Here is a 10,410-nt window from a genome sequence, read left to right as displayed (position 1 = left end):
ACCTCCTCTTCCGGGCCCCCCACCTACGCTCCCTGGCCAGGAGTCCAGGACCACCATGAGCCTATAGCCGCCCCTGCCTCAGCCCTCCATAGAACTGATGTAGTTTGTTTATTGAGTGGGTAGGGCAGCAGTAGCATTCAGTCAGTAGCAAAACAAAATATGATGCCATGAACGTACAATTCCGTGTTAGTTAGTATGCACAAAGTTAAGCATGTCTCCTCCTTGCGATCTATGCATTTTGCTGGCAAAAAATGAAAAAGAAATGGCTACTTACAGATAATTGATTGATTACCCCATTCTTGAATCTGTGGTGTTGTTCAGGTCTTACTGCCTCTGTGTTACTTAGTAATCTGCAATCAGAATGTTTATGGAACATTTGATTTGTTTTCACCAAGTACACTAGTCAGTGAATCATGCAAGGCAGTAGGCATTTGGTAGACCAATGTTTGTTTCTTTTAATGTTGTAGCAGTGGTTTTTGAAATGCTTGCTGTCTATGTTTCACAGCACTCAATGTGTTCTCTTTATTATTTCTTACATGAACCACAGAACCCAGGGGCAAGCAGAAGGCTGGGACCGAGTCGGCGGGTGAACGTGATTGTGAACCACAGGCACAGAGCTCCTCTACTGAGGATCCTGCTGCTGTCCCTAGTAAGTCCAACAGTGTTTTCTTTTGGAACAATGATATTTCCCTAACTTTCAAACTGAGCTTTTTTTCCAACCCATTAATGACATTTCACCTAACTGTTTAGTTAAGGTATCAATCTTTTCAAAAAATCTGTGATCGAATAGCGGAAGGCACAGGGTCCACTCCTGTCTTATGCTTTTTCCTCTGTAATGTCTCTTCTTTGGCAATTGACACCAACCAAGTATGCATGCAGATGTTGGTCTACTATTTTGTAAGCGTTAGTAATGAATACCACTACTACTCTTGCGGGTATTCTTCTATGCAGTGACATACATAACTATGTATGCACCCCAAAATTGGATGTTGTTGTTGATAGGCAGGTTGGACCTTACTTACTTACAGTCTTACACCTCAGTCACAGAACTCAGAGGAACCCACAATTCAATGAACGACAACCTATATGGGCTCAGTCATTGGTCAATTATTCAATTACCCCTTTCCTGAACCCCAATATGAAGATGCCAAATGCTTTTATTACACAATCCATAACCTAAGTAACCCCCTTTTTCTCACTCTCTCGTGTAAGTCTACAAGACAACAGACACTGAAAATATACTTCCGAGTCAATGTGGTACTTCAAAACCTTTATTTTGTTAGAAGTAACTAAGTAAGTAACATCAATGTTTTTAAGTTGTTCTGTCAAATACGTCAAGGGCAGGGCCACCAGAAGAAATCCAGAGTTAAAAAAGGCTCAATAAAAAGTATTCTACATTTGTACAGCTACCAGTGCACGATAGGGAAATGTGGGAAATGTCGGAGACCCCTCACCATTGAACGGATACTGGTTGCATATGCCTCTTGTTGGTAAGCTCTGCAAATCTTTGCTTCGTAGAAGTAAATCTTCTCATCTGCCGAAAGATAATGACAAAAGTGGTGCACGTTAGACAGTATGAAAACATTACATACATTTATTCAACTTTTTAGCTGTCATGCTAAAAAAAAGGTGTAACCTGAGGCTGTAAGGAAACTGGATTCCACAATCCACATTCAAAAAGTAAATACGGGCCTCTATTTTCCAAACTCTTCAGGTGTATGCTTTGAACTATCATGTGGCCTCAAAGGCGTCTTCTCGTACTGCGCAACAAGCTGTGAGGTAGCATGCGCAAAACTGTAGACATGTCATTTTTTTTTTTTTTTTTTTTTTTTTTTTTTATTGCATCACCAATATAAAAGTACAGACAAGATATTCAGCAAAATAATTATGACATGGACCAGTTCAGTTGAATACATTCGTTTTTCGTCCGGGGAGCTCTCCCCGCTTGCGATGTGGGCAGCTTCATCTCCGTCATGGTCTCATACGTCTTACATTGTCTGACCGCTTCATTGTGCACATAACCCTGGAATGCTTTTGTGATTTACGCCCCTCCCCCTCCCCAAATTTCGGTACCCCAACATCCCTCCAAACCAGCTTCCTACCCGCCCTCCCCCGTGGTCGCGCTGCGCTTGAGTAACCCTGTATCAGTGCCTGGTGTGTTGCAGGAGGAAGCAAACAATCGCTAAGGTGTGTTCTCCTGTATAGTGTTAGGGTCTGCTCCGGCTAGTTCGCTCTCGCCTTCCTGCCACTCATCGTCCACATCCCTGAGCGCCTGCACCATCACCTCCCATGCAGTCGCCCTTTCCAGTGCTTTCTCATCATTCGACCTCCAGGCCATCTGGTATCGTAGGGTACTATCACACGCGGCCCATCTCAGACACTCCCCATACCATCTTTTATACGTGGGCCCCACTCTGGACTTCCAATTTCGTGTGATCTCCCGCTTGGCCAGGATAAGCCCTAAATCTATAAATTTACTTGACATCGTATTTCTAGGTGTGTGTGGGAACCAGTGAAGGATGCCAACTGCCTTAGTGTATTGGATATCCCTGTCCGTCGCCCCATTAAGGGCCCGTCCAACTTCCTGCCAGTAGTCGCCTAAAGAGGGGCAATCCCACAGCATATGACATAAATCCGCCCCCGCTGTATTACATCTGGGGCAAGCAGCGTCGGTCGCCCCAAAGTACTGTTGGATTTTCCCGGGCGTAAGGTATGCCCTGTGGATAACATAGAAGTGGATTAATTGGAACCTGGCATTCCTCGAGCTCTTCCGCGCCCTCCTCAGCAGTTGGCCCCAGGTCGTGTCTGGTATCTCCACTTGGAGGTCCAGCTCCCACTTGGCCTTCAGGGCTGCCAGAGGTTGCAAGGCCTCCCGCTGTATCCGCGAGTACAGGCATGTGACGGCCTTAAAGGTTCCCGCCGCCATCATGGCGTACTGGCAGGCCATTGAGGTACCTGGTTCCTGCAGCCCTTCTCCCCAGTGGGCTCGCATGGCACCTGTGACTGCCGCGTGCAGCAGATAGTCACCCCTCGGTAGGTCAAATCTCTCTTGCAGGTCCCGAAACAGCAGCAACACCCCATCTTCGTAGAGGTCACCCAGCACGTGTACTCCCGCCTCCTCCCACCCGAGCAAGCGTGACCAGTCACCTCCATGTGGGAGGGCAGTGACCATTCCCAACGGAATTTCGGGGGCGTACATAAGGCGGACACCCGCCCGCTTACGGGCCCGGTCCCAACATAGACGGAAAGTCTGCTCCTCGACCGTCAGGTCTCCCACTCGGAGTTTCTGGTGCAGCGTGATATAAGCCAGAACGTGTCGCGGGGTGCCTTCGACTCTCGCGTCCTCGGGACCTCTATAAACTCTTGCCACCTCCTGAGTAAAAGTCTGCAGCTGGGCAGCGAGGTAATATCCTTCGAAGTCCGGCACTGCCATACCTCCCTCATCTTTGGGGCGTAGCAGCGTGTCGAGCGCTATGCGTCTCCTACCCGTGCCCCACAGGAACGCTATAATCAGTGACCTCAGGCGTTTGAAAACCGAACTCGGGATCCATACCGGCAGTGTCCTAAAATAGTACAAAAGCCTGGGCAGGGCTATCATTTTAAGCAGGGAAATCCTACCAGCCAGAGAGAGCGGTAGAGTCGCCCAGAAATCCATAGATCCACGCAGGGCGTTAATACAGCGAGTTACGTTGCCATCCAGCAGGTCGGACGGGGTGTGGTAAACATAAACCCCTAGATAATGTAGGCAGCGCGGCTCCCACCGGAGTTCCTGAGCAGTGAGTGGGCACGGCTCTCCCGGCCTCAGGGGAAACAGACAGGATTTAGGCCAGTTGACCCTCAGGCCCGATAACCTACCGAACTGCTCCAGTAGCCTCCACGCCCCCTGAAGTTCGGCGCCGGCATTGGCCAAAAACATCAACAAGTCATCCGCGTAAAGGGAGATGAGGTGCGGCCTCCCCCTAAAAGGCAGACCTGCGTAGTGGCGGCCCAGTCTGGCTACCGCAGCGAAGGGTTCCATTGCTAACGCAAACAGTAGCGGGGACAGGGAACAACCCTGTCTAGTGCCACGCCTGATCGGGTATTGTCTCGAGATCAGCGCACCCACCCGGACCCTCGCCACCGCCTCAGTATATAGGACCTTGGTCCACTGTATATATCCGTCTCCCAACCCGAAGCGGCGCATCACCTCATACAGGTATCCCCATTCGAGGCTGTCAAATGCCTTCTCAATGTCGATGGACAGGACAAATGGGGAGACGGTGTCTGGCCAGTCCACACCCATCAGTCTCGTGAGTCTGCGGATGTTATGAGTGGTGTTGCGTGTCGGTATGAAACCGCACTGGTCACCATGAACCAGGCTCGTCATGTGCACCAGCAATCTGTTGGCCAGTATTTTACTGAGGATTTTGTAATCCGTCGTCAACATAGATAACGGACGGTACGAGGACAGCGCCGCACCTTCTCTGCCCGGCTTCAAGAGTGGGATCATAAGGGCCTCGCACATAGAGCCCGGGAGTCGGCCCTTCTCCTGCGCCTCATTGTATACCTCGCGCAGCCGTGGAGCAAGATGCTCTAGGTATTTGCCATAAAATTCGATCGGTAGACCGTCAAGGCCCGGGGTCTTGTTTCTAGCCATCTGTTTTACAGCGCAACCTATTTCTCCGAGGGAGATTGGCCGCCCTAACTCTTCTGCCTCCGAGTCCTCCACTCGCGGCAACTCTAGCCCGTCCAAGAACTCCTCAAGCTCCTCCGTCCCTCCCGTATCACCACTCAGATAGAGCCCCTCATAATAAGCTCGGAACTTGTTCAGGATCCCGGGTTGGGTGTGGCAAGGCTCCTCCCCTGGTTCCTGTATCCTCATGATCGGCCCTCCCCCCCGGATAGGGTTAGCAAGCCAAGCCAACATCGCCCCCGCCTTATCACCTTCCGCATGCGCCCTCGTCACGTATGCCTTGTGGTCGAAGCTACGCAGCCGCTCTAGCTCTACCGCCAGCCCCTCCCGCGCCCCGCTAAGCCCCTCCTGCAGTTCTGGGTGATTCGGGCGCCTCTTCTCAAGATCCCTCAGCCGTGTCTCAGCCTTGTCTAAGTCGTCCAACAAAGTCTTCCGTGCCCCTGCCGTGTGCCCAATACAGTGTCCCCGCACCACCACCTTGAAAGCATCCCATTCAACCGCCCTCGTGGAAGCCGAACCACTGTTCTCCTCAAAATACCTCTCGATACGGTCACTCAGGGCCTCCCTGAACAACAAGTCGTCCAGGGTGTCAGGTTGCAGGCGCCATGTTGGCACGCAGTTAACAGTCACCATCCATTCCAGAGACATCAACAAGGGGTTGTGGTCCGATATCGTCCTTGCCAAGTATTCCGCCCCTCCCACCGCAGGGAGCACACATTCCGAACAAAGAAACGCATCCAGCCTCACATGTAAATCATGCAGGTGCGAGTGAAAGGAGTAATCCCTAGTGGTGGGGTGCAACGCCCTCCAGGCATCCGTGAGGGCCCAGCTCTCCTGCCATTCTAATCTACGCTTGGCGATCCTATGTGCTGGGGACGCGCGTAGCGGGGGATGGGACCTATCTAGTAGCACATCCTCAACCGAGTTGAAGTCCCCCCCCAGGAGGACCGGCCCCGCCAAGTAACCCGCCAATTTGCCCGAGACGTTAGACAAGAAAGCGGGCAGGTCTACATTAGGAGCATACACATTGCAGAGCGATATCATCCTGCCTCTCAGCCTTCCTTCCACCGCCACATATCTACCCTCTGGGTCTATCGATGACTTCGAGACTCGGAAGGGGACCCCCGCCCGTATCCAAATCAATGTCCCCCTCGCAAATGCTGAAAATGTCGTGTAGAATAACTGCCCCCTCCAGCGCCTTTGTAGAGCCGCCCCTTCCTGCTTATTTAGGTGCGTCTCCTGCAGGAACGCTATGTGAACCCCCCTACGCTTGAGGTACGCCTGAACCTTATGTCTGCGCGCCATGGACTGCATGCCCCGCACATTCCAGGTCACACATTTCAACGCTCCAGTACTAGCCATTCCCCCCTACACAACCGGACCATACAACAAAGAACAGTGTTCGCCTAATTCCCGCGACCACGGGCCCTCCCCCCCACCCTCTCCAAACAGGAAGCCAAACCCCTCCAACAACTACAACCCCTTGAGCAACCCCAACTGCTCGCAACTCCCACCCCCCCAGGACAGGCCCCCCCGCAACTGGAAGTACCCCCATCCAAACCAACACTCCCGATCACCCCTCAAGGAAAGGTGGTAATATTCGCAGTCCCCACTGCGATGACCTTAGGGGCCAGTAAGGCGCGGCTCAATGCTATAGAACCTCCAACAAATCAGCCCCGCGCGCTCCACCCCACAATCCCCACATTACAGATCCCCAAAACCTCAATCAATGTCTTTCCACTGCTGCGGGTCCATCGCCCCGGTGTCCAACCAACGAGTCCATTCCGCCAAACCAGTTCAACACGCCTCCAGTATCTCTCCCGAGGTCTGCGGCGTCACAATAGGGCCCCGGGCTCCACCAAATTCCGATTGTCCTGTCTCTGAGCCCGTTCCCGGGGCCTCCGAATCCGTGCCCTTCCCAGACTGAGTCCTGGCGGCTCTAGATAAGTCCACCACCGCCTGTAGGGCCGCCTGCCTCTCCGCCTCCGTCTGCGACATCGAGGGTTTCCCGGTCCTCCTGCGATTCTTTCTGATCCGTTGGGACTGTCTGATCGGCTTTTCCCTCTTGGCCTCTTCCTCCCTGGCCTTAGCACCGTCCGTTCCTGCCTTATAAGTATCCCACCAGTCCCATGCATCCGCAGAAGTCGTAAAGAATAAAGACTTTTCGTCCACCACCACTCTTAGCTTGGCTGGAAACAACAGGGAGTACTTGATGCCTTCCTGGCGGAGCTCGCGCTTGAGGGACAAGAAGTTTGCCCGAAGTCGCTGAGTCTCAAACGTGTAGTCCGGGAACATAGTGACTCTGTTGTTTTCCACTTGAAAGGGCCCTGCCTCTCTCGCCCTCTGTAAAAGCCAGTCTCTGGCCCGGTAATGGAGCAACCTGAACACCACCGGGCGAGGAGGAAGGCCCAAGGCTGGCGGACGCGCCGGAACTCTATGTGCCCGCTCCAGGGAGAAGAAGGGGGACAGGCCTTCAGGTGCCACCTCCGTCCGCAGCCAGTTATCCAAGTAGCCCACCATGTCGTCGCCTTCAATTTTCTCCGGCAGGCCCACTAGGCGTACGTTGTTGCGCCTGTTCCTGTTTTCTGCATCCTCGGCCCTCCTTTCCAGTACCTTCAGACGGTCCATCACGTCGGCCATCTGGGCCTTCACCGTTGCCTGGGCCGGGGCTAAGTCCTTAACCGTGGTCTCCACGGATTTCACCCTGTCCTTAAGTTTGTCGTGGTCGGCCTTCAGGAGGCCCAGGCCCGTTGCCACCTGAGCTATATCTTGCTGTAGGGCATCCTTTGTGGTGGCGATGGCTTCCAGGATGCGATCCTGCATCCGCTGTAGCGCCGCCTGGTCTCTCTCTGCTCCTTCCGCCGCCTCAGTGTCGGTCGCGCCATCCCCCTTCCCCTTCGGTTTCCCCATCTGGGCCGGGATGGGCAGTGGTCCTCAAATATGTTCTTGGTCGCCCTCCGAGCGTCGCCGGGCACCGTCCTCCGGCCGGGTTCTCAGGTCCAGAAATGTCACCAAGAGGCAGGAAGCACCGAGCGGTCGTGGCTCGGCCAGCGCCAGTTGCGCCTGAGATCCGGGGTTCTCGTCTCCGAGTCACTGTCGCACCGTTGTCGCCCCAGTCAGGAGACGGTCCTCAACCACCGCCCAAGGGCGCGCCCAAAGTTCTACCAACACCTGGGGAGAGGCGCGACACGGCCGCCAGCACCCCTAGCGTGTCCGGGAGCGGTCTTCAGTGGGTCTCCGGGCAGCTGTCTCCGTCACAAGCGATCTCATGTCATCGCCGCCATTTTGGGGTCCGCGACTTCTCGGCCGAGTTCAGCTTTAGAAGTTAAGTTACTGCTGCGGGAAGGCTCGGTGTCGTCTTCCGCGGGTCCCGGACCCTCCGCAGTACCGTCCAGTACCGGATAATGTCCTTTATCTCGGGGTTCGAATGAATTTTCAGGATATTTTCCGGGATCGGGCACGGAGCTCCGAGCTCACGCTGCCTACCTCCTCGGCATCCAAGCCACGCCCCCCAACTGTAGACATGTCATTGATGTACAAAGTAAACTGGTTAGGTTACATGGTTCAGTCTAACTTTCCAAGGACTAGAGTAGCAGTATAGATGAGATGAGCTTGGGTACCATACCATACCAAATAAATGCTGATATGTGTAGTGTGTTACTTACTCTGCTGTACTAGGCAATGTGGACTACTAGTGATTACGTTGTACTTAACTGTTTTGCAGAACTCCGTTCTTGGTGAACAAGTACAATGGGGGCTGTGCATCCATCTAAAAAGGTGTACTTAATGACTTATTTTTATTTTTGAAGAACCGGTACCATCCACCAGTGCCGACGGGGGCAGCGGCGCTGCAACGCCGTCAGCAGAGGCGATCCCGGAGGGTAATGGAGGACCACCAGAGGCACCTACAGCAGCACCGGCAGCAGCGGGGGAGGAGACAACAACGGTGGGCGATGGTAAGTTACATTCAATAGTGATCCGCATTACTTGGTGGGTGGGGAAAACTTCCTCACTGTACTCTGATATTTATAATGAACTTGAAGTTCTACTGGACAATATATGACGCCACTGTTCTCATTACCAAGCTTAGCAAAAGCATTACCACCGGCCAGAATTGATAAAATTAGTTATACATGCCTCTTCTATGTGACTACAACTCAGCTGTGAAAGGTTGGTGGCAGACTAAAAAAGTCTTATCCACAACATTACATGACCGCGATGGATTAACATGAGATTGATTTTAAGTATGATGAAAGGTGCAAGGAAAAAGCTCTAATCATATAATATAGAAGGATACTTTGGAATCAGCAATGCAGGTGTTTGAGAGCAGTTGGATGCGTGGGTTGTTGTGGAAGCATAGAAAGTGGAAAACACAGCTGCCTGCGTGGGTGGGAGACACATCCAATATTGGTGGTTAGTGGATAGTGGATACTAGTGTTGGCAGCGGTGTTTTGGTTAAACACAAAGGCAAGGGAAGGAGGGGATGACTGGATGCATTCCGGGTCGTTGCTGGCGAAACACAAACCACCTAACGTTTGTTGGCGATATAAAGAATGATAGTCTCTAGAGTAGACATTTACTAGTACTAGCTGGCCACTGTTAATTTAATGTTAGTTTGAGACTGTCACTTTTCCCGGAAGCACAGAGTATATGATATAAAAAAACGAGATATGAAAAAGACAGGTGTTCGTATGTGACCGTTAAAGTACACCCATGCTATGTTACTAGGGCAGGCATAATGCCGTGCCAAAAAGGCAGACAAATGAAGTATATAAGGCGTAGAATGTTCAAGATAGATAAAACAACATTTTAGGTACTCAACTTGCTTGCTATTGCTACTGTACTGTGCCGCCCACTATGTGTTGGATCCATTTTGCGTTCTTTATTTGCTGGGATTTTTGATTACAACAATTCTGTCTCTTTCTTTATAGTTACTCCTTCTAAACCAACGAGGAAGGAGCTGGCAGTCCGGGCCCGTCAGCGGAAACTGCAGGCCATCGTTGAGGCCTACCGCCGGCTGGTGGCTCAGGCCGAGGAGGAGGAGGAGGAGGCGGCGGCAGCAGCTGCTGCCTCTTCCAATGCCCCGGCCCCCAAGCCTGCAGGAGTACGTCGGCGTGCTCAGGTAGCCGCCCGCCGCCAGATTTTCCCCGCATCGTCCACCCCCCCACAACAACATGGCTGCCAATGTAGGTGCCGCCAGTTCCAGCGAAAAATTCTCCTCCGGGTAGCCAGGCTGGAGGCTCAAAGCAGTCAGACTAAAAAACAGACAGAGGAGCGTGTAAAGATCCTGGTGGATCAACACTTAAAAGCCCGCCAGCTATGAGATGGACCCTGTTTGCCCCTTTTTCAATCCTTTTGTTGGTGGGTGGGAATTGGGTGTTGGGTTTTTACTTTTTTTTTACATGACATTGAGCGTGGGAATTTGGTTGGGGTTAGGGGAGGCGGGTAGGGGGACAGCTTGGTGTAGGATTTATATATATTTTATTTTTGTATCATCTTTAGTTATATATATATTACATTATGTTAAAATAAACGAGACAAAGTTATGTTAAAAAGAAAACATTTGAAGTTCATTTGCGTTTCTTGTGGGGTTGGAGGGGGGAGTGTTTCACCAAATAATGTACGTTGTGCAACCTCGCAAGGTTTAATTTGGCCATGCAGGTCGGCGGACAGTGCTTTTTAATAATAAAATATATTGCCCACATCTTTAACATGCAAACAGATAGATGCAGTAAACC

At 51.9% G+C, this 10,410-nt stretch overlaps 1 long non-coding RNA gene across 1 annotated transcript; it reads left to right on the top strand.

The window, feature by feature from the left end:
* The first annotated feature begins 547 nt into the window (after window positions 1-547).
* LOC147724140 (uncharacterized) lies at window positions 548-9,672 on the top strand. Its single transcript, XR_015310080.1, has 3 exons — window positions 548-649; window positions 8,482-8,628; window positions 9,604-9,672. It is a non-coding gene; the product is annotated as an uncharacterized LOC147724140 (long non-coding RNA).
* The last annotated feature ends 738 nt before the right edge of the window (window positions 9,673-10,410 follow it).

The sequence above is a fragment of the Lissotriton vulgaris genome, chromosome 4_1 (genome assembly GCF_964263255.1).
Source record: "Lissotriton vulgaris chromosome 4_1, aLisVul1.2, whole genome shotgun sequence".
Taxonomy (NCBI): Eukaryota; Metazoa; Chordata; class Amphibia; order Caudata; family Salamandridae; genus Lissotriton; species Lissotriton vulgaris.
This window is presented reverse-complemented; position numbering and strand designations above follow the sequence as displayed.